We start from the raw sequence: 27,812 nt of genomic DNA, 5'->3' as shown, positions 1-27,812 counted from the left end.
AAAAATAAAGCAACAGAACCTAGGGCACTTCCACTTATGGTCCTATAGCTTAGGGAAATTAAAATCAAAAAGACACAGCCACCCCAAAGTTTGGAACGGCTCTGTTTACAAGAACCTCGTTTACAGTACAAGTTCAACATCGCAGAAAGTGAAAAATGGATAAAGAAGTTGTGGTATTTACTTACAAAGCAATATCACTCAGCAATGAAATCTGTGTCATCAGGCCCTTAGCAGCACAATGAGTGGATTCAGGTATGATGATTCTAACTGAAATAAGTCACACAGAAAAAGAAACATCATAAGATATCAGTAATACACGGAATGTAAACTTGACTACACAGGAAATGAATTACAGAACAGAACAGTGTCTCAAATTTAGAAAACCAACTTATGCTTGCTTAAGGGTAAAGGTGAGTTGGGGTGCTGCATAAAACCAGAGATTGAAATGAGCACAGATAAAGTTCCTTAAGTCAAATATGGAATAGACAAGAGTTACTCCTTGCTCAACGAAATGGACTCAACACCGCATATTAAACGCCTAAGAATGTACCTGACTAGTAAGTATCTTAAAACCTATGGATTGCTATGTCTCCGAAAGAGAATCAAGCATGTCTACAGGGGCATAATCGCAGCAGTGATAGGATTGGAGAGGTTCGGTGAGCAAATGAAGACCCTTTGAAGTCATATTGCATGGTACCCATTGCACGGGTCTTAACTCTCCAGGTTTAAGGTATTCTTCCTTCAGCTAAAACATGCATGTGGAACCCAAGTATGATCAACCATGTGAACGGGAGACGTGTTCAAATATGTCTCAGTTTTCCTCCCCTGGTACTCGGGTGCAACATTCCAGACGCTTTACTAACACTCTCCCCACTTGGAGAGTCAGTCCCTTTAACCTCCTGTTTGGCCCAGTTTGCAATTTCTGCGGAAGATGAACAGGAATAGCGAGAACCAATGACAGGCTAGTTGGAGGTGTCTGGACGGGCAAATTTAACTCTCATTTCCCACCAGGAAGAGGAATTAACCAAAGGCTCAGCATGCCGGGCCGGAACCTGATTAGGGCCTGAAGCCATCCTGCGGTGTTGCGGCCAGGGCACAAGAAAGCGAGTTGAAGAAAGGAGCTCAGGGGCACTGTAATTCACAAACCTGCAGAGTTATAAATGACAGCTATCGTCCAAAAATAGACTGAAGTAAGGCTGCCAAGAGGACTTGAAAGCGGGGCAGAATTGCAGGAAACCGATTTCAGGAGGTAGACTGGAATTGCATTGAAAGCATAGGAAAAGAGGCAGAACGTCCACAATGATGCACTTGGCCAAAAAGGGCATATGCGTTTTTTCCTGAATATATTCAGGAAAAAACGCATACGCCCTTTTTGGCCAACCAAGCAAGCTTGCAAAGGAAATCTGCACTACAATGAAGTCTCACTTCCCCCCGGTCAAAAGGGCCATCTGAAAAAAGTGTAAAATCCAGAAAGGCAGGACAGGCCATGGAGAACTGGGAGCCTTGTTATGCTGATGGGCAGGATGTAAATTGCCAACAGACACTCGGGAGAAGTGTATGGTGTTTCCTGAAACATCTAAAAAACAAAGCAACAGAGCCTAGGGCACTGCTACTTATGGTCCTATAGCTTAGGGAAATTAAAATCAAAAAGACACAGCCACCCCAAAGTTTGGGACGCCTCTGTTTACAAGAACCTCGTTTACAGTACAAGTTCAACATCGCAGAAAGTGAAAAATGGATAAAGAAGTTGTGGTATTTACTTACAAAGCAATATCACTCAACAATGAAATCTGTGTCATCAGGCCCTTAGCAGCACAATGAGTGGATTCAGGTATGATGATTCTAACTGAAATAAGTCACACAGAAAAAGAAACATCATAAGATATCAGTAATACACGGAATGTAAACTTGGCTACACAGGAACTGAATTACAGAACAGAACAGGGTCTCAAATTTAGAAAACCAACTTATGCTTGCTTAAGGGTAAAGGTGAGTTGGGGTGCTGCATATAACCAGAGATTGAAATGAGCACAGATAAAGTTCCTTAAGCCAAATATGGAATAGACAAGAGCTACTCCTTGCTCAACGAAATGGACTCAACACCGCATATTAAACGCCTAAGAATGTACCTGACTAGTAAGTATCGTAAAACCTATGGATTGCTATGTCTCCAAAAGAGAATCAAGCATGTGTACAGGGGCATAAACGCAGCAGTGATAGGATTGGAGAGGTTCGGTGAGCAAATGAAGACCCTTTGAAGTCATATTGCATGGTACCCATTACACGGGTCTCAACTCTTCAGGTTTAAGGTATTCTTCCTTCAGATAAAACATGCATGTGGAACCCAAGTATGATCAACCATGTGAACGGGAGACGTGTTCAAATATGTCTCAGTTTTCCTCCCCTGGTACTCGGGTGCAACATTCCAGACGCTTTACTAACACTCTCCCCACTTGGAGAGTCAGCGCCTTTAACCTCCTGTTTGGCCCAGTTTGCAATTTCTGCGGAAGATGAACAGGAATAGCGAGAACCAATGAGAGGCTAGCTGGAGGTGTCTGGACGGGCAAATTTAACTCTCATTTCCCACCAGGAAGAGGAAATAACCAAAGGCTCAGCGTGCCGTACCGGAACCAGATTAGGGCCTGAAGCCATCCTGCGGTGTTGCGGCCAGCTCAAAAGAAAGCGAGTTGAAGAAAAGAGCTCAGGGGCACTGTAATGCACAAACCTGCAGAGTTATAAATGACAGCTATCGTCCAAAAATAGACTGAAGTAAGGCTGCCAAGAGGACTTGAAAGCGGGGCAGAATTGCAGGAAACCGATTTCAGGAGGTAGACTGGAATTGCATTGAAAGCATAGGAAAAGAGGCAGAACGTCCACAATGATGCACTTGGCCGAAAAGTGCGTATGCGTTTTTTCCTGAATATATTCAGGAAAAAACGCATACGCCCTTTTTGGCCAACCAAGCAAGCTTGCAAAGGAAATCTGCACTACAATGAAGTCTCACTTCCCCCCGGTCAAAAGGGCCATCTGAGAAAAGTGTAAAATCCAGAAAGGCAGGACAGGCCATGGAGAACTGGGAGCCTTGTTATGCTGATGGGCGGGATGTAAATTGCCAACAACCACTCGGGAGAAGTGTATGGTGTTTCCTGAAACATCTAAAAAACAAAGCAACAGAACCTAGGGCACTTCCACTTATGGTCCTATAGCTTAGGGAAATTAAAATCAAAAAGACACAGCCACCCCAAAGTTTGGAACAGCTCTGTTTACAAGAACCTCGTTTACAGTACAAGTTCAACATCGCAGAAAGTGAAAAATGGATAAAGAAGTTGTGGTATTTACTTACAAAGCAATATCACTCAGCAATGAAATCTGTGTCATCAGGCACTTAGCAGCACAATGAGTGGATTCAGGTATGATGATTCTAACTGAAATAAGTCACACAGAAAAAGAAACATCATAAGATATCAGTAATACACGGAATGTAAACTTGGCTACACAGGAACTGAATTACAGAACAGAACAGGGTCTCAAATTTAGAAAACCAACTTATTCTTGCTTAAAGGTAAAGGTGAGTTGGGGTGCTGCATAAAACCAGAGATTGAAATGAGCACAGATAAAGTTCCTTAAGCCAAATATGGAATAGACAGGAGCTACTCCTTGCTCAACGAAATGGACTCAACACCCCATATTAAACGCCTAAGAATGTACCTCACTAGTAAGTATCTTAAAACCTATGGATTGCTATGTCTCCGAAAGAGAATCAAGCATGTGTACAGGGGCGTAAACGCAGCAGTGATAGGATTGGAGAGGTTCGGTGAGCAAATGAACACCCTTTGAAGTCATATTGCATGGTACCCATTCCACGGGTTTCAACTACCCAGGTTTAAGGTATTCTTCCTTCAGCTAAAACATGCATGTGGAACCTAGAGTATGATCAACCATGTGATCGGGAGACGTGTTCAAATATGTCTCAGTTTTCCTCCCCTGGTACTCGGGTGCAACATTCCAGACGCTTTACTAACACTCTCCCCACTTGGAGAGTCAGTCCCTTTAACCTCCTGTTTGGCCCAGTTTGCAATTTCTGCGGAAGATGAACAGGAATAGCGAGAACCAATGACAGGCTAGCTGGAGGTGTCTGGACGGGCAAATTTAACTCTCATTTCCCACCAGGAAGAGGAATTAACCAAAGGCTCAGCATGCCGTGCCGGAACCAGATTAGGGCCTGAAGCCATCCTGCGGTGTTGCGGCCAGCTCAAAAGAAAGCGAGTTGAAGAAAGGAGCTCAGGGGCACTGTAATTCACAAACCTGCAGAGTTATAAATGACAGCTATCGTCCAAAAATAGACTGAAGTAAGGCTGCCAAGAGGACTTGAAAGCGGGGCAGAATTGCAGGAAACCGATTTCAGGAGGCAGACTGGAATTTCATTGAAAGAATAGGAAAAGAGGCAGAACGTCCACAATGATGCACTTGGCCAAAAAGGGCGTATGCGTTTTTTCCTGAATATATTCAGGAAAAAACGCATACGCCCTTTTTGGCCAACCAAGCAAGCTTGCAAAGGAAATCTGCACTACAATGAAGTCTCACTTCCCCCCGGTCAAAAGGGCCATCTGAAAAAAGTGTAAAATCCAGAAAGGCAACAGGCCATTGAGAACTGGGAGCCTTGTTATGCTGATGGGCGGGATGTAAATTGCCAACAGACACTCGGGAGAAGTGTATGGTGTTTCCTGAAACATCTAAAAAACAAAGCAACAGAGCCTAGGGCACTTCCACTTATGGTCCTATAGCTTAGGGAAATTAAAATCAAAAAGACACAGCCACCCCAAAGTTTGGAACGGCTCTGTTTACAAGAACCTCGTTTACAGTACAAGTTCAACATCGCAGAAAGTGAAAAATGGATAAAGAACTTGTGGTACTTACGTACAATGCAGTATCACTCAGCAATGAAATCTATGTCATCAGGCCCGTAGCAGCATAATGAGTAGATTCAGGTACGATGATTCTAACTGAAATAAGTCACACAGAAAAAGAAACATCATAAGATATCAGTAATACACGGAATGTAAACTTGGCTACACAGGAACTGAATTACAGAACAGAACAGGGTCTCAAATTTAGAAAAACAACTTATGCTTGCTTAAGGGGAAAGGTGAGTTGGGTTGCTGCATAAAACCAGAGATTGAAATGAGCACAGATAAAGTTCCTTAAGCCAAATATGGAATAGACAAGAGCTACTCCTTGCTCAACGAAATGGACTCAACACCCCATATTAAACGCCTAAGAATGTACCTGACTAGAAAGTATCTTGAAACCTATGGATTGCTATGTCTCTGAAAGAGAATCAAGCATGTGTACAGGGGCATAAACGCAGCAGTGATAGGATTGGAGAGGTTCGGTGAGCAAATGAAGACCCTTTGAAGTCATATTGCATGGTACCCATTACACGGGTCTCAACTCTCCAGGTTTAAGGTATTCTTCCTTCAGCTAAAACATGCATGTGGAACCCAAGTATGATCAACCATGTGAACGGGAGACGTGTTCAAATATGTCTCAGTTTTCCTCCCCTGGTACTCGGGTGCAACATTCCAGACGCTTTACTAACACTCTCCCCACTTGGAGAGTCAGCGCCTTTAACCTCCTGTTTGGCCCAGTTTGCAATTTCTGCGGAAGATGAACAGGAATAGCGAGAACCAATGAGAGACTAGCTGGAGGTGTCTGGACGGGCAAATTTAACTCTCATTTCCCACCAGGAAGAGGAAATAACCAAAGGCTCAGCGTGCCGTGCCGGAACCAGATTAGGGCCTGAAGCCATCCTGCGGTGTTGCGGCCAGGTCACAAGAAAGCAAGTTGAAGAAAGGAGCTCAGGGGCACTGTAATTCACAAACCTGCAGAGTTATAAATGACAGCTATCGTCCAAAAATAGACTGAAGTAAGGCTGCCAAGAGGACTTGAAAGCGGGGCAGAATTGCAGGAAACCGATTTCAGGAGGTAGACTGCAATTGCATTGAAAGCATAGGAAAAGAGGCAGAACGTCCACAATGATGCACTTGGCCAAAAAGGGCGTATGCGTTTTTTCCTGAATATATTCAGGAAAAAACGCATACGCCCTTTTTGGCCAACCAAGCAAGCTTGCAAAGGAAATCTGCACTACAATGAAGTCTCACTTCCCCCCGGTCAAAAGGGCCATCTGAAAAAAGTGTAAAATCCAGAAAGGCAGGACAGGCCATGGAGAACTGGGAGCCTTGTTATGCTGATGGGCGGGATGTAAATTGCCAACAGACACTTGGGAGAAGTGTATGGTGTTTCCTGAAACATCTAAAAAACAAAGCAACAGAGCCTAGGGCACTTCCACTTATGGTCCTATAGCTTAGGGAAATTAAAATCAAAAAGACACAGACACCCCAAAGTTTGGGACGCCTCCATTTACAAGAACCTCGTTTACCGTACAAGTTCAATATCACAGAAAGTGAAAAATGGATAAAGAACTTGTGGTACTTACGTACAATGCAGTATCACTCAGCAATGAAATCTATGTCATCAGGCCCGTAGCAGCATAATGAGTGGATTCAGGTACGATGATTCTAACTGAAATAAGTCACACAGAAAAAGAAACATCATAAGATATCACTAATACACGGAATGTAAACTTGGCTACACAGGAACTGCATTCCATAACAGAACAGGGTCTCAAATTTAGAAAACCAACTTATGCTTGCTTAAGGGGAAAGGTGAGTTGGGGTGCTGCATAAAACCAGAGATTGAAATGAGCACAGATAAAATTCCTTAAGCCAAATATGGAATAGACAAGAGCTACTCCTTGCTCAACGAAATGGACTCAACACCCCATATTAAACGCCTAAGAATATACCTGACTAGTAAGTATCTTAAAAGCTATGGATTGCTATGTCTCCAAAAGAGAATCAAGCGTGTGTACAGGGGCATAAACGCAGCAGTGATAGGATTGGAGAGGTTCGGTGAGCAAATGAAGACCCTTTGAAGTCATATTGCATGGTACCCATTCCACGGGTTTCAACTACCCAGGTTTAAGGTATTCTTCCTTCAGCTAAAACATGCATGTGGAACCTAGAGTATGATCAACCATGTGATCGGGAGACGTGTTCAAATATGTCTCAGTTTTCCTCCCCTGGTACTCGGGTGCAACATTCCAGACGCTTTACTAACACTCTCCCCACTTGGAGAGTCAGTCCCTTTAACCTCCTGTTTGGCCCAGTTTGCAATTTCTGCGGAAGATGAACAGGAATAGCGAGAACCAATGAGAGGCTAGCTGGAGGTGTCTGGACGGGCAAATTTAACTCTCATTTCCCACCAGGAAGAGGAATTAACCAAAGGCTCAGCATGCCGGGCCGGAACCAGATTAGGGCCTGAAGCCATCCTGCGGTGTTGCGGCCAGCTCAAAAGAAAGCGAGTTGAAGAAAGGAGCTCAGGGGCACTGTAATTCACAAACCTGCAGAGTTATAAATGACAGCTATCGTCCAAAAATAGACTGAAGTAAGGCTGCCAAGAGGACTTGAAAGCGGGGCAGAATTGCAGGAAACCGATTTCAGGAGGTAGACTGGAATTGCATTGAAAGCATAGGAAAAGAGGCAGAACGTCCACAATGATGCACTTGGCCAAAAAGGGCGTATGCGTTTTTTCCTGAATATATTCAGGAAAAAACGCATACGCCCTTTTTGGCCAACCAAGCAAGCTTGCAAAGGAAATCTGCACTACAATGAAGTCTCACTTCCCCCCGGTCAAAAGGGCCATCTGAAAAAAGTGTAAAATCCAGAAAGGCAGGACAGGCCATGGAGAACTGGGAGCCTTGTTATGCTGATGGGCGGGATGTAAATTGCCAACAGACACTCGGGAGAAGTGTATGGTGTTTCCTGAAACATCTAGAAAACAAAGCAACAGAGCCTAGGGCACTGCCACTTATGGTCCTATAGCTTAGGGAAATTAAAATCAAAAAGACACAGCCACCCCAAAGTTTGGGACGCCTCTGTTTACAAGAACCTCGTTTACAGTACAAGTTCAACATCGCAGAAAGTGAAAAATGGATAAAGAAGTTGTGGTATTTACTTACAAAGCAATATCACTCAGCAATGAAATCTATGTCATCAGGCCCTTAGCATCACAATGAGTGGATTCAGGTATGATGATTCTAACTGAACTAAGTCACACAGAAAAAGAAACATCATAAGGTATCAGTAATACACGGAATGTAAACTTGGCTACACAGGAACTGAATTACAGAACAGAACAGGGTCTCAAATTTAGAAAACCAACTTATGCTTGCTTAAGGGTAAAGGTGAGTTGGGGTGCTGCATAAAACCAGAGATTGAAATGAGCACAGATAAAGTTCCTTAAGTCAAATATGGAATAGACAAGAGCTACTCCTTGCTCAACGAAATGGACTCAACACCGCATATTAAACGCCTAAGAATGTACCTGACTAGTAAGTATCTTAAAACCTCTGGATTGCTATGTCTCCAAAAGAGAATCAAGCATGTGTACAGGGGCATAAACGCAGCAGTGATAGGATTGGAGAGGTTCGGTGAGCTAATGAAGACCCTTTGAAGTCATATTGCATGGTACCCATTACACGGGTCTCAACTCTCCAGGTTTAAGGTATTCTTCCTTCAGCTAAAACATGCATGTGGAACCCAAGTATGATCAACCATGTGAACGGGAGACGTGTTCAAATATGTCTCAGTTTTCCTCCCCTGGTACTCGGGTGCAACATTCCAGACGCTTTACTAACACTCTCCCCACTTGGAGAGTCAGCGCCTTTAACCTCCTGTTTGGCCCAGTTAGCAATTTCTGCGGAAGATGAACAGGAATAGCGAGAACCAATGAGAGGCTAGCTGGAGGTGTCTGGACGGGCAAATTTAACTCTCATTTCCCACCAGGAAGAGGAAATAACCAAAGGCTCAGCGTGCCGTACCAGAACCAGATTAGGGCCTGAAGCCACCCTGCGGTGTTGCGGCCAGCTCAAAAGAAAGCGAGTTGAAGAAAGGAGCTCAGGGGCACTGTAATTCACAAACCTGCAGAGTTATAAATGACAGCTATCGTCCAAAAATAGACTGAAGTAAGGCTGCCAAGAGGACTTGAAAGCGGGGCAGAATTGCAGGAAACCGATTTCAGGAGGTAGACTGGAATTGCATTGAAAGCATAGGAAAAGAGGCAGAACGTCCACAATGATGCACTTGGCCAAAAAGGGCGTATGCGTTTTTTCCTGAATATATTCAGGAAAAAACGCATACGCCCTTTTTGGACAACCAAGCAAGCTTGCAAAGGAAATCTGCACTACAATGAAGTCTCACTTCCCCTCAGTCAAAAGGGCCATCTGAAAAAAGTGTAAAATCCAGAAAGGCAGGACAGGCCATGGAGAACTGGGAGCCTTGTTATGCTGATGGGCGGGATGTAAATTGCCAACAACCACTCGGGAGAAGTGAATGGTGTTTCCTGAAACAACTAAAAAACAAAGCAACAGAACCTAGGGCACTTCCACTTATGGTCCTATAGCTTAGGGAAATTAAAATCAAAAAGACACAGCCACCCCAAAGTTTGGAACGGCTCTGTTTACAAGAACCTCGTTTACAGTACAAGTTCAACATCGCAGAAAGTGAAAAATGGATAAAGAAGTTGTGGTATTTACTTACAAAGCAATATCACTCAGCAATGAAATCTGTGTCATCAGGCCCTTAGCAGCACAATAAGTGGATTCAGGTATGATGATTCTAACTGAAGTAAGTCACACAGAAAAAGAAACATCATAAGATATCAGTAATACACGGAATGTAAACTTGGCTACACAGGAACTGAATTACAGAACAGAACAGGGTCTCAAATTTAGAAAACCAACTTATGCTTGCTTAAGGGTAAAGGTGAGTTGGGGTGCTGTATAAAACCAGAGATTGAAATGAGCACAGATAAAGTTCCTTAAGTCAAATATGGAATAGACAAGAGCTACTCCTTGCTCAACGAAATGGACTCAACACCGCATATTAAACGCCTAAGAATGTACCTGACTTGTAAGTATCTTAAAACCTATGGATTGCTATGTCTCCGAAAGAGAATCAAGCATGTGTACAGGGGCAGAAACGCAGCAGTGATAGGATTGGAGAGGTTCGGTGAGCAAATGAAGACCCTTTGAAGTCATATTGCATGGTACCCTTTCCACGGGTTTCAACTACCCAGGTTTAAGGTATTCTTCCTTCAGCTAAAACATGCATATGGAACCTAGAGTATGATCAACCATGTGATCGGGAGACGTGTTCAAATATGTCTCAGTTTTCCTCCCCTGGTACTCGGGTGCAACATTCCAGACGCTTTACTAACACTCTCCCCACTTGGAGAGTCAGTCCCTTTAACCTCCTGTTTGGCCCAGTTTGCAATTTCTGCGGAAGATGAACAGGAATAGCGAGAACCAATGAGAGGCTAGCTGGAGGTGTCTGGACGGGCAAATTTAACTCTCATTTCCCACCAGGAAGAGGAATTAACCAAAGGCTCAGCGTGCCGGGCCGGAACCAGATTAGGGCCTGAAGCCATCCTGCGGTGTTGCGGCCAGCTCAAAAGAAAGCGAGTTGAAGAAAGGAGCTCAGGGGCACTGTAATTCACAAACCTGCAGAGTTATAAATGACAGCTATCGTCCAAAAATAGACTGAAGTAAGGCTGCCAAGAGGACTTGAAAGCGGGGCAGAATTGCAGGAAACCGATTTCAGGAGGTAGACTGGAATTGCATTGCAAGCATAGGAAAAGAGGCAGAACGTCCACAATGATGCACTTGGCCAAAAAGGGCATATGCGTTTTTTCCTGAATATATTCAGGAAAAAACGCATACGCCCTTTTTGGCCAACCAAGCAAGCTTGCAAAGGAAATCTGCACTACAATGAAGTCTCACTTCCCCCCGGTCAAAAGGGCCATCTGAAAAAAGTGTAAAATCCAGAAAGGCAGGACAGGCCATGGAGAACTGGGAGCCTTGTTATGCTGATGGGCGGGATGTAAATTGCCAACAGACACTCGGGAGAAGTGTATGGTGTTTCCTGAAACATCTAAAAAACAAAGCAACAGAGCCTAGGGCACTGCCACTTATGGTCCTATAGCTTAGGGAAATTAAAATCAAAAAGACACAGCCACCCCAAAGTTTGGGACGCCTCTGTTTACAAGAACCTCGTTTACAGTACAAGTTCAACATCGCAGAAAGTGAAAAATGGATAAAGAAGTTGTGGTATTTACTTACAAAGCAATATCACTCAGCAATGAAATCTATGTCATCAGCCCCTTAGCATCACAATGAGTGGATTCAGGTATGATGATTCTAACTGAACTAAGTCACACAGAAAAAGAAACATCATAAGGTATCAGTAATACACGGAATGTAAACTTGGCTACACAGGAACTGAATTACAGAACAGAACAGGGTCTCAAATTTAGAAAACCAACTTATGCTTGCTTAAGGGTAAAGGTGAGTTGGGGTGCTGCATAAAACCAGAGATTGAAATGAGCACAGATAAAGTTCCTTAAGTCAAATATGGAATAGACAAGAGCTACTCCTTGCTCAACGAAATGGACTCAACACCGCATATTAAACGCCTAAGAATGTACCTGACTAGTAAGTATCTTAAAACCTATGGATTGCTATGTCTCCAAAAGAGAATCAAGCATGTGTACAGGGGCATAAACGCAGCAGTGATAGGATTGGAGAGGTTCGGTGAGCAAATGAAGACCCTTTGAAGTCATATTGCATGGTACCCATTACACGGGTCTCAACTCTCCAGGTTTAAGGTATTCTTCCTTCAGCTAAAACATGCATGTGGAACCCAAGTATGATCAACCATGTGAACGGGAGACGTGTTCAAATATGTCTCTGTTTTCCTCCCCTGGTACTCGGGTGCAACATTCCAGACGCTTTACTAACTTCTCCCCACTTGGAGAGTCAGCGCCTTTAACCTCCTGTTTGGCCCAGTTAGCAATTTCTGCGGAAGATGAACAGGAATAGCGAGAACCAATGAGAGGCTAGCTGGAGGTGTCTGGACGGGCAAATTTAACTCTCATTTCCCACCAGGAAGAGGAAATAACCAAAGGCTCAGCGTGCCGTACCGGAACCAGATTAGGGCCTGAAGCCACCCTGCGGTGTTGTGGCCAGCTCAAAAGAAAGCGAGTTGAAGAAAGGAGCTCAGGGGCACTGTAATTCACAAACCTGCAGAGTTATAAATGACAGCTATCGTCCAAAAATAGACTGAAGTAAGGCTGCCAAGAGGACTTGAAAGCGGGGCAGAATTGCAGGAAACCGATTTCAGGAGGTAGACTGGAACTGCATTGAAAGCATAGGAAAAGAGGCAGAACGTCCACAATGATGCACTTGGCCAAAAAGGGCGTATGCGTTTTTTCCTGAATATATTCAAGAAAAAACGCATACGCCCTTTTTGGCCAACCAAGCAAGCTTGCAAAGGAAATCTGCACTACAATGAAGTCTCACTTCCCCCCGGTCAAAAGGGCCATCTGAAAAAAGTGTAAAATCCAGAAAGGCAGGACAGGCCATGGAGAACTGGGAGCCTTGTTATGCTGATGGGCGGGATGTAAATTGCCAACAACCACTCCGGAGAAGTGAATGGTGTTTCCTGAAACAACTAAAAAACAAAGCAACAGAACCTAGGGCACTTCCACTTATGGTCCTATAGCTTAGGGAAATTAAAATCAAAAAGACACAGCCACCCCAAAGTTTGGAACGGCTCTGTTTACAAGAACCTCGTTTACAGTACAAGTTCAACATCACAGAAAGTGAAAAATGGATAAAGAAGTTGTGGTATTTACTTACAAAGCAATATCACTCAGCAATGAAATCTGTGTCATCAGGCGCTTAGCAGCACAATCAGTGGATTCAGGTATGATGATTCTAACTGAAGTAAGTCACACAGAAAAAGAAACATCATAAGATATCAGTAATACACGGAATGTAAACTTGGCTACACAGGAACTGAATTACAGAACAGAACAGGGTTTCAAATTTAGAAAACCAACTTATGCTTGCTTAAGGGTAAAGGTGAGTTGGGGTGCTGCATAAAACCAGAGATTGAAATGAGCACAGATAAAGTTCCTTAAGTCAAATATGGAATAGACAAGAGCTACTCCTTGCTCAACGAAATGGACTCAACACCGCATATTAAACGCCTAAGAATGTACCTGACTTGTAAGTATCTTAAAACCTATGGATTGCTATGTCTCCGAAAGAGAATCAAGCATGTGTACAGGGGCATAAACGCAGCAGTGATAGGACTGGAGAGGTTCGGTGAGCAAATGAAGACCCTTTGAAGTCATATTGCATGGTACCCATTCCACGGGTTTCAACTACCCAGGTTTAAAGTATTCTTCCTTCAGCTAAAACATGCATGTGGAACCTAGAGTATGATCAACCATGTGATCGGGAGACGTGTTCAAATATGTCAGTTTTCGTACCCTGGTACTCGGGTGCAACATTCCAGACGCTTTACTAACACTCTCCCGACTTGGAGAGTCAGTCCCTTTAACCTCCTGTTTGGCCCAGTTTGCAATTTCTGCGGAAGATGAACAGGAATAGCGAGAACCAATGAGAGGCTAGCTGGAGGTGTCTGGACGGGCAAATTTAACTCTCATTTCCCACCAGGAAGAGGAAATAACCAAAGGCTCAGCGTGCCGTACCGGAACCAGATTAGGGCCTGAAGCCATCCTGCGGTGTTGCGGCCAGCTCAAAAGAAAGCGAGTTGAAGAAAGGAGCTCAGGGGCACTATAATTCACAAACCTGCAGAGTTATAAATGACAGCTATTGTCCAAAAATAGACTGAAGTAAGGCTGCCAAGAGGACTTGAAAGCGGGGCAGAATTGCAGGAAACCGATTTCAGGAGGTAGACTGGAATTGCATTGAAAGCATAGGAAAAGAGGCAGAACGTCCACAATGATGCACTTGGCCAAAAAGGGCGTATGCGTTTTTTCCTGAATATATTCAGGAAAAAACGCATACGCCCTTTTTGGCCAACCAAGCAAGCTTGCAAAGGAAATCTGCACTACAATGAAGTCTCACTTCCCCCCAGTCAAAAGGGCCATCTGAAAAAAGTGTAAAATCCAGAAAGGCAGGACAGGCCATGGAGAACTGGGAGCCTTGTTATGCTGATGGGCGGGATGTAAATTGCCAACAGACACTAGGGAGAAGTGTATGGTGTTTCTTGAAACATCTAAAAAACAAAGCAACAGAGCCTAGGGCACTGCCACTTATGGTCCTATAGCTTAGGGAAATTAAAATCAAAAAAACACAGCCACCCCAAAGTTTGGGACGCCTCTGTTTACAAGAAGCTCGTTTAAAGTACAAGTTCAACATCGCAGAAAGTGAAAAATGGATAAAGAACTTGTGGTACTTACGTACAATGCAGTATCACTCAGCAATGAAATCTATGTCATCAGGCCCGTAGCAGCATAATGAGTGGATTCAGGTACGATGATTCTAACTGAAATAAGTCACACAGAAAAAGAAACATCATAAGATATCACTAATACACGGAATGTAAACTTGGCTACACAGGAACTGCTTTCCAGAACAGAACAGGGTCTCAAATTTAGAAAACCAACTTATGCTTGCTTAAGGGGAAAAGTGAGTTGGGGTGCTGCATAAAACCAGAGATTGAAATGAGCACAGTTAAAGTTCCTTAAGCCAAATATGGAATAGACAAGAGCTACTCCTTGCTCAATGAAATGGACTCAACACCGCATATTAAACGCCTAAGAACGTACCTGACTAGTAAGTATCTTAAAACCTATGGATTGCTATGTCTCTGAAAGAGAATCAAGCATGTGTACAGAGGCATAAACGCAGCAGTGATAGGATTGGAGAGGTTCGGTGAGCAAATGAAGACCCTTTGAAGTCATATTGCATGGTACCCATTACACGGGTCTTAACTACCCAGGTTTAAGGTATTCTTCCTTCAGCTAAAACATGCATGTGGAACCCAAGTATGATCAACCATGTGAACGGGAGACGTGTTCAAATATGTCTCAGTTTTCCTCCCCTGGTACTCGGGTGCAACATTCCAGACGCTTTACTAACACTCTCCCCATTTGGAGAGTCAGTCCCTTTAACCTCCTGTTTGGCCCAGTTTGCAATTTCTGCGGAAGATGAACAGGAATAGCGAGAACCAATGAGAGGCTAGCTGGAGGTGTCTGGACGGGCAAATTTAACTCTCATTTCCCACCAGGAAGAGGAAATAACCAAAGGCTCAGCGTGCCGTACCGGAACCAGATTAGGGCCTGAAGCCATCCTGCGGTGTTGCGGCCAGCTCAAAAGAAAGCGAGTTGAAGAAAGGAGCTCAGGGGCACTGTAATTCACAAACCTGCAGAGTTATAAATGACAGCTATCGTCCAAAAATAGATTGAAGTAAGGCTGCCAAGAGGACTTGAAAGCGGGGCAGAATTGCAGGAAACCGATTTCAGGAGGTAGACTGGAATTGCATTGCAAGCATAGGAAAAGAGGCAGAAGGTCCACAATGATGCACTTGGCCAAAAAGGGCGTATGCGTTTTTTCCTGAATATATTCAGGAAAAAACGCATACGCCCTTTTTGGCCAACCAAGCAAGCTTGCAAAGGAAATCTGCACTACAATGAAGTCTCACTTCCCCCCGGTCAAAAGGGCCATCTGAAAAAAGTGTAAAATCCAGAAAGGCAGGACAGGCCATGGAGAACTGGGAGCCTTGTTATGCTGATGGGCGGGATGTAAATTGCCATAGACACTGGGGAGAAGTGTATGGTGTTTCTTGAAACATCTAAAAAACAAAGCAACAGAGCCTAGGGCACTGCCACTTATGGTCCTATAGCTTAGGGAAATTAAAATCAAAAAGACACATCCACCCCAAAGTTTGGGACGCCTCTGTTTACAAGAACCTCGTTTAAAGTACAAGTTCAACATCGCAGAAAGTGAAAAATGGATAAAGAACTTGTGGTACTTACGTACAATGCAGTATCACTCAGCAATGAAATCTATGTCATCAGGCCCGTAGCAGCATAATGAGTGGATTCAGGTACGATGATTCTAACTGAAATAAGTCACACAGAAAAAGAAACATCATAAGATATCACTAATACACGGAATGTAAACTTGGCTACACAGGAACTGCTTTCCAGAACAGAACAGGGTCTCAAATTTAGAAAACCAACTTATGCTTGCTTAAGGGGAAAGGTGAGTTGGGGTGCTGCATAAAACCAGAGATTGAAATGAGCACAGTTAAAGTTCCTTAAGCCAAATATGGAATAGACAAGAGCTACTCCTTGCTCAATGAAATGGACTCAACACCGCATATTAAACGCCTAAGAATGTACCTGACTAGTAAGTATCTTAAAACCTATGGATTGCTATGTCTCCGAAAGAGAATCAAGCATGTGTACAGGGGCATAAACGCAGCAGTGATAGGATTGGAGAGGTTCGGTGAGCAAATGAAGACCCTTTGAAGTCATATTGCACGGTACCCATTCCACGGGTTTCAACTACCCAGGTTTTAGGTATTCTTCCTTCAGCTAAAACATGCATGTGGAACCTAGAGTATAATCAACCATGTGATCGGGAGACGTGTTCAAATATGTCTCAGTTTTCCTCCCCTGGTACTTAGGTGCAACATTCCAGACGCTTTACTAACACTCTCCCGTCTTGGAGAGTCAGTCCCTTTAACCTCCTGTTTGGCCCAGTTTGCAATTTCTGCGGAAGATGAACAGGAATAGCGAGAACCAATGAGAGGCTAGCTGGAGGTGTCTGGACGGGCAAATTTAACTCTCATTTCCCACCAGGAAGAGGAATTAACCAAAGGCTCAGCATGCCGTGCCGGAACCAGATTAGGGCCTGAAGCCATCCTGCGGTGTTGCGGCCAGCTCACAAGAAAGCGAGTTGAAGAAAGGAGCTCAGGGGCACTGTAATTCACAAACCTGCAGAGTTATAAATGACAGCTATCGTCCAAAAATAGACTGAAGTAAGGCTGCCAAGAGGACTTGAAAGCGGGGCAGAATTGCAGGAAACCGATTTCAGGAGGTAGACTGGAATTGCATTGAAAGCATAGGAAAAGAGGCAGAACGTCCACAATGATGCACTTGGCCAAAAAGGGCGTATGCGTTTTTTCCTGAATATATTCAGGAAAAAACGCATACGCCCTTTTTGGCCAACCAAGCAAGCTTGCAAAGGAAATCTGCACTACAATGAAGTCTCACTTCCCCCCGGTCAAAAGGGCCATCTGAAAAAAGTGTAAAATCCAGAAAGGCAGGACAGGCCATGGAGAACTGGGAGCCTTGTTATGCTCTTGGGCGGGATGTAAATTGCCAACAACCACTTGGGAGAAGTGTATGGTGTTTCCTGAAACATCTAAAAAACAAAGCAACAGAACCTAGGGCACTTCCACTTATGGTCCTATAGCTTAGGGAAATTAAAATCAAAAAGACACAGCCACCCCAAAGTTTGGAACGGCTCTGTTTACAAGAACCTCGTTTACAGTACAAGTTCAACATCGAAGAAAGTGAAAAATGGATAAAGAAGTTGTGGTATTTACTTACAAAGCAATATCACTCAGCAATGAAATCTATGTCATCAGGCCCTTAGCATCACAATGAGTGGATTCAGGTATGATGATTCTAACTGAAATAAGTAACACAGAAAAAGAAACATATTAAGATATCAGTAATACACGGAATGTAAACTTGGCTACACAGGAACTGAATTACAGAACAGAACAGGGTCTCAAATTTAGAAAACCAACTTATGCTTGCTTAAGGGTAAAGGTGAGTTGGGGTGCTGCATAAAACCAGAGATTGAAATGAGCACAGATAAAGTTCCTTAAGTCAAATATGGAATAGACAAGAGCTACTCCTTGCTCAACGAAATGGACTCAACACCGCATATTAAACGCCTAAGAATGTACCTGACTAGTAAGTATCTTAAAACCTATGGATTGCTATGTCTCCAAAAGAGAATCAAGCATGTGTACAGGGGCATAAACGCAGCAGTGATAGGATTGGAGTGGTTCGGTGAGGAAATGAAGACCCTTTGAAGTCATATTGCATGGTACCCATTACACGGGTATCAACTCTCCAGGTTTAAGGTATTCTTCCTTCAGCTAAAACATGCATGTGGAACCCAAGTATGATCAACCATGTGAACGGGAGACGTGTTCAAATATGTCTCAGTTTTCCTCCCCTGGTACTCGGGTGCAACATTCCAGACGCTTTACTAACACTCTCCCCACTTGGAGAGTCAGCGCCTTTAACCTCCTGTTTGGCCCAGTTTGCAATTTCTGCGGAAGATGAACAGGAATAGCGAGAACCAATGAGAGGCTAGCTGGAGGTGTCTGGACGGGCAAATTTAACTCTCATTTCCCACCAGGAAGAGGAAATAACCAAAGGCTCAGCGTGCCGTACCGGAACCAGATTAGGGCCTGAAGCCATCCTGCGGTGTTGCGGCCAGCTCAAAAGAAAGCGAGTTGAAGAAAGGAGCTCAGGGGCACTGTAATTCACAAACCTGCAGAGTTATAAATGACAGCTATCGTCCAAAAATAGACTGAAGTAAGGCTGCCAAGAGGACTTGAAAGCGGGGCAGAATTGCAGGAAACCGATTTCAGGAGGTAGACTGGAATTGCATTGAAAGCATAGGAAAAGAGGCAGAACGTCCACAATGATGCACTTGGCCAAAAAGGGCGTATGCGTTTTTTCCTGAATATATTCAAGAAAAAACGCATACGCCCTTTTTGGCCAACCAAGCAAGCTTGCAAAGGAAATCTGCACTACAATGAAGTCTCACTTCCCCCCGGTCAAAAGGGCCATCTGAAAAAAGTGTAAAATCCAGAAAGGCAGGACAGGCCATGGAGAACTGGGAGCCTTGTTATGCTGATGGGCGGGATGTAAATTGCCAACAACCACTCGGGAGAAGTGAATGGTGTTTCCTGAAACAACTAAAAAACAAAGCAACAGAACCTAGGGCACTTCCACTTATGGTCCTATAGCTTAGGGAAATTAAAATCAAAAAGACACAGCCACCCCAAAGTTTGGAACGGCTCTGTTTACAAGAACCTCGTTTACAGTACAAGTTCAACATCACAGAAAGTGAAGAATGGATAAAGAAGTTGTGGTATTTACTTACAAAGCAATATCACTCAGCAATGAAATCTGTGTCATCAGGCGCTTAGCAGCACAATAAGTGGATTCAGGTATGATGATTCTAACTGAAGTAAGTCACACAGAAAAAGAAACATCATAAGATATCAGTAATACACGGAATGTAAACTTGGCTACACAGGAACTGAATTACAGAACAGAACAGGGTCTCAAATTTAGAAAACCAACTTATGCTTGCTTAAGGGTAAAGGTGAGTTGGGGTGCTGCATAAAACCAGAGATTGAAATGAGCACAGATAAAGTTCCTTAAGTCAAATATGGAATAGACAAGAGCTACTCCTTGCTCAACGAAATGGACTCAACACCGCATATTAAACGCCTAAGAATGTACCTGACTTGTAAGTATCTTAAAACCTATGGATTGCTATGTCTCCGAAAGAGAATCAAGCATGTGTACAGGGGCATAAACGCAGCAGTGATAGGACTGGAGAGGTTCGGTGAGCAAATGAAGACCCTTTGAAGTCATATTGCATGGTACCCATTCCACGGGTTTCAACTACCCAGGTTTAAGGTATTCTTCCTTCAGCTAAAACATGCATGTGGAACCTAGAGTATGATCAACCATGTGATCGGGAGACGTGTTCAAATATGTCAGTTTTCGTACCCTGGTACTCGGGTGCAACATTCCAGACGCTTTACTAACACTCTCCCGACTTGGAGAGTCAGTCCCTTTAACCTCCTGTTTGGCCCAGTTTGCAATTTCTGCGGAAGATGAACAGGAATAGCGAGAACCAATGAGAGGCTAGCTGGAGGTGTCTGGACGGGCAAATTTAACTCTCATTTCCCACCAGGAAGAGGAAATAACCAAAGGCTCAGCGTGCCGTACCGGAACCAGATTAGGGCCTGAAGCCATCCTGCGGTGTTGCGGCCAGCTCAAAAGAAAGCGAGTTGAAGAAAGGAGCTCAGGGGCACTGTAATTCACAAACCTGCAGAGTTATAAATGACAGCTATTGTCCAAAAATAGACTGAAGTAAGGCTGCCAAGAGGACTTGAAAGCGGGGCAGAATTGCAGGAAACCGATTTCAGGAGGTAGACTGGAATTGCATTGAAAGCATAGGAAAAGAGGCAGAACGTCCACAATGATGCACTTGGCCAAAAAGGGCGTATGCGTTTTTTCCTGAATATATTCAGGAAAAAACGCATACGCCCTTTTTGGCCAACCAAGCAAGCTTGCAAAGGAAATCTGCACTACAATGAAGTCTCACTTCCCCCCAGTCAAAAGGGCCATCTGAAAAAAGTGTAAAATCCAGAAAGGCAGGACAGGCCATGGAGAACTGGGAGCCTTGTTATGCTGATGGGCGGGATGTAAATTGCCAACAGACACTCGGGAGAAGTGTATGGTGTTTCTTGAAACATCTAAAAAACAAAGCAACAGAGCCTAGGGCACTGCCACTTATGGTCCTATAGCTTAGGGAAATTAAAATCAAAAAAACACAGCCACCCCAAAGTTTGGGACGCCTCTGTTTACAAGAACCTCGTTTAAAGTACAAGTTCAACATCGCAGAAAGTGAAAAATGGATAAAGAACTTGTGGTACTTACGTACAATGCAGTATCACTCAGCAATGAAATCTATGTCATCAGGCCCGTAGCAGCATAATGAGTGGATTCAGGTACGATGATTCTAACTGAAATAAGTCACACAGAAAAAGAAAATTCATAAGATATCACTAATACACGGAATGTAAACTTGGCTACACAGGAACTGCTTTCCAGAACAGAACAGGGTCTCAAATTTAGAAAACCAACTTATGCTTGCTTAAGGGGAAAAGTGAGTTGGGGTGCTGCATAAAACCAGAGATTGAAATGAGCACAGTTAAAGTTCCTTAAGCCAAATATGGAATAGACAAGAGCTACTCCTTGCTCAATGAAATGGACTCAACACCGCATATTAAACGCCTAAGAACGTACCTGACTAGTAAGTATCTTAAAACCTATGGATTGCTATGTCTCTGAAAGAGAATCAAGCATGTGTACAGAGGCATAAACGCAGCAGTGATAGGATTGGAGAGGTTCGGTGAGCAAATGAAGACCCTTTGAAGTCATATTGCATGGTACCCATTACACGGGTCTTAACTACCCAGGTTTAAGGTATTCTTCCTTCAGCTAAAACATGCATGTGGAACCCAAGTATGATCAACCATGTGAACGGGAGACGTGTTCAAATATGTCTCAGTTTTCCTCCCCTGGTACTCGGGTGCAACATTCCAGACGCTTTACTAACACTCTCCCCACTTGGAGAGTCAGTCCCTTTAACCTCCTGTTTGGCCCAGTTTGCAATTTCTGCGGAAGATGAACAGGAATAGCGAGAACCAATATGAGGCTAGCTGGAGGTGTCTGGACAGGCAAATTTAACTCTCATTACCCACCAGGAAGAGGAAATAACCAAAGGCTCAGCGTGCCGTGCCGGAACAAGATTAGGGCCTGAAGCCATCCTGCGGTGTTGCGGCCAGCTCAAAAGAAAGCGAGTTGAAGAAAGGAGCTCAGGGGCACTGTAATTCACAAACCTGCAGAGTTATAAATGACAGCTATCGTCCAAAAATAGACTGAAGTAAGGCTGCCAAGAGGACTTGAAAGCAGGGTAGAATTGCAGGAAACCGATTTCAGGAGGTAGACTGGAATTGCATTGAAAGCATAGGAAAAGAGGCAGAACGTCCACAATGATGCACTGGGCCAAAAAGGGCGTATGCGTTTTTTCCTGAATATATTCAGGAAAAAACGCATACGCCCTTTTTGGCCAACCAAGCAAGCTTGCAAAGGAAATCTGCACTACAATGAAGTCTCACTTCCCCCCGGTCAAAAGGGCCATCTGAAAAAAGTGTAAAATCCAGAAAGGCAGGACAGGCCATGGAGAACTGGGTGCCTTGTTATGCTGATGGGCGGGATGTAAATTGCCAAGAACCACTCGGGAGAAGTGTATGGTGTTTCCTGAAACATGTAAAAAACAAAGCAACAGAACCTAGGGCACTTCCACTTATGGTCCTATAGCTTAGGGAAATTAAAATCAAAAAGACACAGCCACCCAAAAGTTTGGAACGGCTCTGTTTACAAGAACCTCGTTTACAGTACAAGTTCAACATCGCAGAAAGTGAAAAATGGATAAAGAACTTGTGGTATTTACTTACAAAGCAATATCACTCAGCAATGAAATCTCTGTCATCAGGCCCTTAGCTGCACAATGAGTGGATTCAGGTACGATGATTCTAACTGAAATAAGTCACACAGAAAAAGAAACATCATAAGATATCACTAATACATGGAATGTAAACTTGGCTACACAGGAACTGAATTCCAAAACAGAACAGTGTCTCAAATTTAGAAAACCAACTTATGCTTGCTTAAGGGTAAAGGTGAGTTGGGGTGCTGCATAAAACCAGAGATTGAAATGAGCACAGATAAAGTTCCTTAAGCCAAATATGGAATAGACAAGAGCTACGTCTTGCTCAACGAAATGGACTCAACACCGCATATTAAACGCCTAAGAATGTACCTGACTAGTAAGTATCTTCAAACCTATGGATTGCTATGTCTCCGAAAGAGAATCAAGCATGTGTACAGGGGCATAAACGCAGCAGTGATAGGACTGGAGAGGTTCGGTGAGCAAATGAAGACCCTTTGAAGTCATATTGCATGGTACCCATTGCACGGGTTTCAACTACCCAGGTTTAAGGTATTCTTCCTTCAGCTAAAACATGCATGTGGAACCTAGAGTATGATCAACCATGTGATCGGGAGACGTGTTCAAATATGTCAGTTTTCGTACCCTGGTACTCGGGTGCAACATTCCAGACGCTTTACTAACACTCTCCCGACTTGGAGAGTCAGTCCCTTTAACCTCCTGTTTGGCCCAGTTTGCAATTTCTGCGGAAGATGAACAGGAATAGCGAGAACCAATGAGAGGCTAGCTGGAGGTGTCTGGACGGGCAAATTTAACTCTCATTCCCCACCAGGAAGAGGAATTAACCAAAGGCTCAGCGTGCCGTGCCAGAACCAGATTAGGTCCTGAATCCATCCTGCGGTGTTGCGGCCAGGTCACAAGAAAGCGAGTTGAAGAAAGGAGCTCAGGGGCACTGTAATTCACAAACCTGCAGAGTTATAAATGACAGCTATCGTCCAAAAATAGACTGAAGTAAGGCTGCCAAGAGGACTTGAAAGCGGGGCAGAATTGCAGGAAACCGATTTCAGGAGGTAGACTGGAATTGCATTGCAAGCATAGGAAAAGAGGCAGAACGTCCACAATGATGCACTTGGCCAAAAAGGGCGTATGCGTTTTTTCCTGAATATATTCAGGAAAAAACGCATACGCCCTTTTTGGCCAACCAAGCAAGCTTGCAAAGGAAATCTGCACTACAATGAAGTCTCACTTCCCCCCGGTCAAAAGGGCCATCTGAAAAAAGTGTAAAATCCAGAAAGGCAGGACAGGCCATGGAGAACTGGGAGCCTTGTTATGCTGATGGGCGGGATGTAAATTGCCATAGACACTCGGGAGAAGTGTATGGTGTTTCTTGAAACATCTAAAAAACAAAGCAACAGAGCCTAGGGCACTGCCACTTATGGTCCTATAGCTTAGGGAAATTAAAATCAAAAAGACACAGCCACCCCAAAGTTTGGGACGCCTCTGTTTACAAGAACCTCGTTTAAAGTACAAGTTCAACATCGCAGAAAGTGAAAAATGGATAAAGAACTTGTGGTACTTACGTACAATGCAGTATCACTCAGCAATGAAATCTATGTCATCAGGCCCGTAGCAGCCTAATGAGTGGATTCAGGTACGATGATTCTAACTGAAATAAGTCACACAGAAAAAGAAACATCATAAGATATCAGTAATACACGGAATGTAAACTTGGCTACACAGGAACTGAATTACAGAACAGAACAGGGTCTCAAATTTAGAAAACCAACTTATGCTTGCTTAAGGGGATAGGTGAGTTGGGGTGCTGCATAAAACCAGAGATTGAAATGAGCACAGTTAAAGTTCCTTAAGCCAAATATGGAATAGACAAGAGCTACTCCTTGCTCAATGAAATGGACTCAACACCGCATATTAAACGCCTAAGAATGTACCTGACTAGTAAGTATCTTAAAACCTATGGATTGCTATGTCTCCGAAAGAGAATCAAGCATGTGTACAGGGGCATAAACGCAGCAGTGATAGGATTGGAGAGGTTCGGTGAGCAAATGAAGACCCTTTGAAGTCATATTGCACGGTACCCATTCCACGGGTTTCAACTACCCAGGTTTAAGGTATTCTTCCTTCAGCTAAAACATGCATGTGGAACCTAGAGTATAATCATCCATGTGATCGGGAGACGTGTTCAAATATGTCTCAGTTTTCCTCCCCTGGTACTTAGGTGCAACATTCCAGACGCTTTACTAACACTCTCCAGACTTGGAGAGTCAGTCCCTTTAACCTCCTGTTTGGCCCAGTTTGCAATTTCTGCAGAAGATGAACAGGAATAGCGAGAACCAATGAGAGGCTAGCTGGAGGTGTCTGGACGGGCAAATTTAACTCTCATTTCCCACCAGGAAGAGGAATTAACCAAAGGCTCAGCATGCCGTGCCGGAACCAGATTAGGGCCTGAAGCCATCCTGCGGTGTTGCGGCCAGCTCACAAGAAAGCGAGTTGAAGAAAGGAGCTCAGGGGCACTGTAATTCACAAACCTGCAGAGTTATAAATGACAGCTATCGTCCAAAAATAGACTGAAGTAAGGCTGCCAAGAGGACTTGAAAGCGGGGCAGAATTGCAGGAAACCGATTTCAGGAGGTAGACTGGAATTGCATTGAAAGCATAGGAAAAGAGGCAGAACGTCCACAATGATGCACTTGGCCAAAAAGGGCGTATGCGTTTTTTCCTGAATATATTCAGGAAAAAACGCATACGCCCTTTTTGGCCAACCAAGCAAGCTTGCAAAGGAAATCTGCACTACAATGAAGTCTCACTTCCCCCCGGTCAAAAGGGCCATCTGAAAAAAGTGTAAAATCCAGAAAGGCAGGACAGGCCATGGAGAACTGGGAGCCTTGTTATGCTGATGGGCGGGATGTAAATTGCCAACAACCACTTGGGAGAAGTGTATGGTGTTTCCTGAAACATCTAAAAAACAAAGCAACAGAAGCTAGGGCACTTCCACTTATGGTCCTATAGCTTAGGGAAATTAAAATCAAAAAGACACAGCCACCCCAAAGTTTGGAACGGCTCTGTTTACAAGAACCTCGTTTACAGTACAAGTTCAACATCGAAGAAAGTGAAAAATGGATAAAGAAGTTGTGGTATTTACTTACAAAGCAATATCACTCAGCAATGAAATCTATGTCATCAGGCCCTTAGCATCACAATGAGTGGATTCAGGTATGATGATTCTAACTGAAATAAGTCACACAGAAAAAGAAACATCATAAGATATCAGTAATACACGGAATGTAAACTTGGCTACACAGGAACTGAATTACAGAACAGAACAGGGTCTCAAATTTAGAAAACCAACTTATGCTTGCTTAAGGGTAAAGGTGAGTTGGGGTGCTGCATAAAACCAGAGATTGAAATGAGCACAGATAAAGTTCCTTAAGTCAAATATGGAATAGACAAGAGCTACTCCTTGCTCAACGAAATGGACTCAACACCGCATATTAAACCCCTAAGAATGTACCTGACTAGTAAGTATCTTAAAACCTATGGATTGCTATGTCTCCAAAAGAGAATCAAGCATGTGTACAGGGGCATAAACGCAGCAGTGATAGGATTGGAGTGGTTCGGTGAGCAAATGAAGACCCTTTGAAGGCATATTGCATGGTACCCATTACACGGGTCTCAACTCTCCAGGTTTAAGGTATTCTTCCTTCAGCTAAAACATGCATGTGGAACCCAAGTATGATCAACCATGTGAACGGGAGACGTGTTCAAATATGTCTCAGTTTTCCTCCCCTGGTACTCGGGTGCAACATTCCAGACGCTTTACTAACACTCTCCCCACTTGGAGAGTCAGTCCCTTTAACCTCCTGTTTGGCCCAGTTTGCAATTTCTGCGGAAGATGAACAGGAATAGCGAGAACCAATGACAGGCTAGCTGGAGGTGTCTGGACGGGCAAATTTAACTCTCATTTCCCACCAGGAAGAGGAATTAACCAAAGGCTCAGCATGCCGGGCCGGAACCAGATTAGGGCCTGAAGCCATCATGCGGTGTTGCGGCCAGCTCACAAGAAAGCGAGTTGAAGAAAGGAGCTCAGGGGCACTGTAATTCACAAACCTGCAGAGTTATAAATGACAGCTATCGTCCAAAAATAGACTGAAGTAAGGCTGCCAAGAGGACTTGAAAGCGGGGCAGAATTGCAGGAAACCGATTTCAGGAGGTAGACTGGAATTGCATTGAAAGCATAGGAAAAGAGGCAGAACGTCCACAATGATGCACTTGGCCAAAAAGGGCGTATGCGTTTTTTCCTGAATATATTCAGGAAAAAACGCATACGCCCTTTTTGGCCAACCAAGCAAGCTTGCAAAGGAAATCTGCACTACAATGAAGTCTCACTTCCCCCCGGTCAAAAGGGCCATCTGAAAAAAGTGTAAAATCCAGAAAGGCAGGACAGGCCATGGAGAACTGGGAGCCTTGTTATGCTGATGGGCGGGATGTAAATTGCCAACAGACACTCGGGAGAAGTGTATGGTGTTTCCTGAAACATCTAAAAAACAAAGCAACAGAGCCTAGGGCACTGCCACTTATGGTCCTATAGCTTAGGGAAATTAAAATCAAAAAGACACAGCCACCCCAAAGTTTGGGACGGCTCTGTTTACAAGAACCTCGTTTACAGTACAAGTTCAACATCGCAGAAAGTGAAAAATGGATAAAGAAGTTGTGGTATTTACTTACAAAGCAATATCACTCAGCAATGAAATTTGTGTCATCAGGCCCTTAGCAGCACAATGAGTGGATTCAGGTATGATGATTCTAACTGAAATAAGTCACACAGAAAAAGAAACATCATAAGATATCAGTAATACACGGAATGTAAACTTGGCTACACAGGAACTGAATTACAGAACAGAACAGGGTCTCAAATTTAGAAAACCAACTTATTCTTGCTTAAAGGTAAAGGTGAGTTGGGGTGCTGCATAAAACCAGAGATTGAAATGAGCATAGATAAAGTTCCTTAAGTCAAATATGGAATAGACAAGAGCTACTCCTTGCTCAACGAAATGGACTCAACACCGCATATTAAACGCCTAAGAATGTACCTGACTAGTAAGTATCCTAAAACCTATGGATTGCTATGTCTCCAAAAGAGAATCAAGCATGTGTACAGGGGCATAAACGCAGCAGTGATAGGATTGGAGAGGTTCGGTGAGCAAATGAAGACCCTTTGAATTCATATTGCATGGTACCCATTACACGGGTCTCAACTCTCCAGGTTTAAAGTATTCTTCCTTCAGCTAAAACATGCATGTGGAACCCAAGTATGATCAACCATGTGAACGGGAGACGTGTTCAAATATGTCTCAGTTTTCCTCCCCTGGTACTCGGATGCAACATTTCAGACGCTTTCCTAACACTCTCCCCACTTGGAGAGTCAGCGCCTTTAACCTCCTGTTTGGCCCAGTTTGCAATTTCTGCGGAAGATGAACAGGAATAGCGAGAACCAATGAGAGGCTAACTGGAG

The 27,812-nt window shown here is 43.8% G+C and overlaps 1 long non-coding RNA gene across 29 annotated transcripts in view; it reads right to left on the bottom strand.

Annotated features, from left to right (window-relative positions):
* Nucleotides 1-27,812, bottom strand: part of LOC307190093 — a 1,314,632-nt gene that overhangs the window by 482,214 nt on the left and 804,606 nt on the right. Inside the window, exon 5 of one of the 29 annotated variants that reach the window (XR_013829371.1) lies at nucleotides 3,363-3,425. The exons of 26 other annotated variants lie outside the window; for them this stretch is intronic. This is a non-coding gene — a long non-coding RNA (uncharacterized lncRNA). Of the gene's footprint in view, nucleotides 1-3,362; nucleotides 3,426-11,259; nucleotides 11,322-25,462; nucleotides 25,529-27,812 lie in introns of those variants that run through there. 2 more of the 29 variants (XR_013829372.1, XR_013829373.1) reach the window with 2 other exon arrangements.

The sequence above is a fragment of the Stenella coeruleoalba genome (assembly GCF_951394435.1).
Source record: "Stenella coeruleoalba genome assembly, chromosome: 8".
In the NCBI taxonomy this organism is placed as follows: Eukaryota; Metazoa; Chordata; class Mammalia; order Artiodactyla; family Delphinidae; genus Stenella; species Stenella coeruleoalba.
This window is presented reverse-complemented; position numbering and strand designations above follow the sequence as displayed.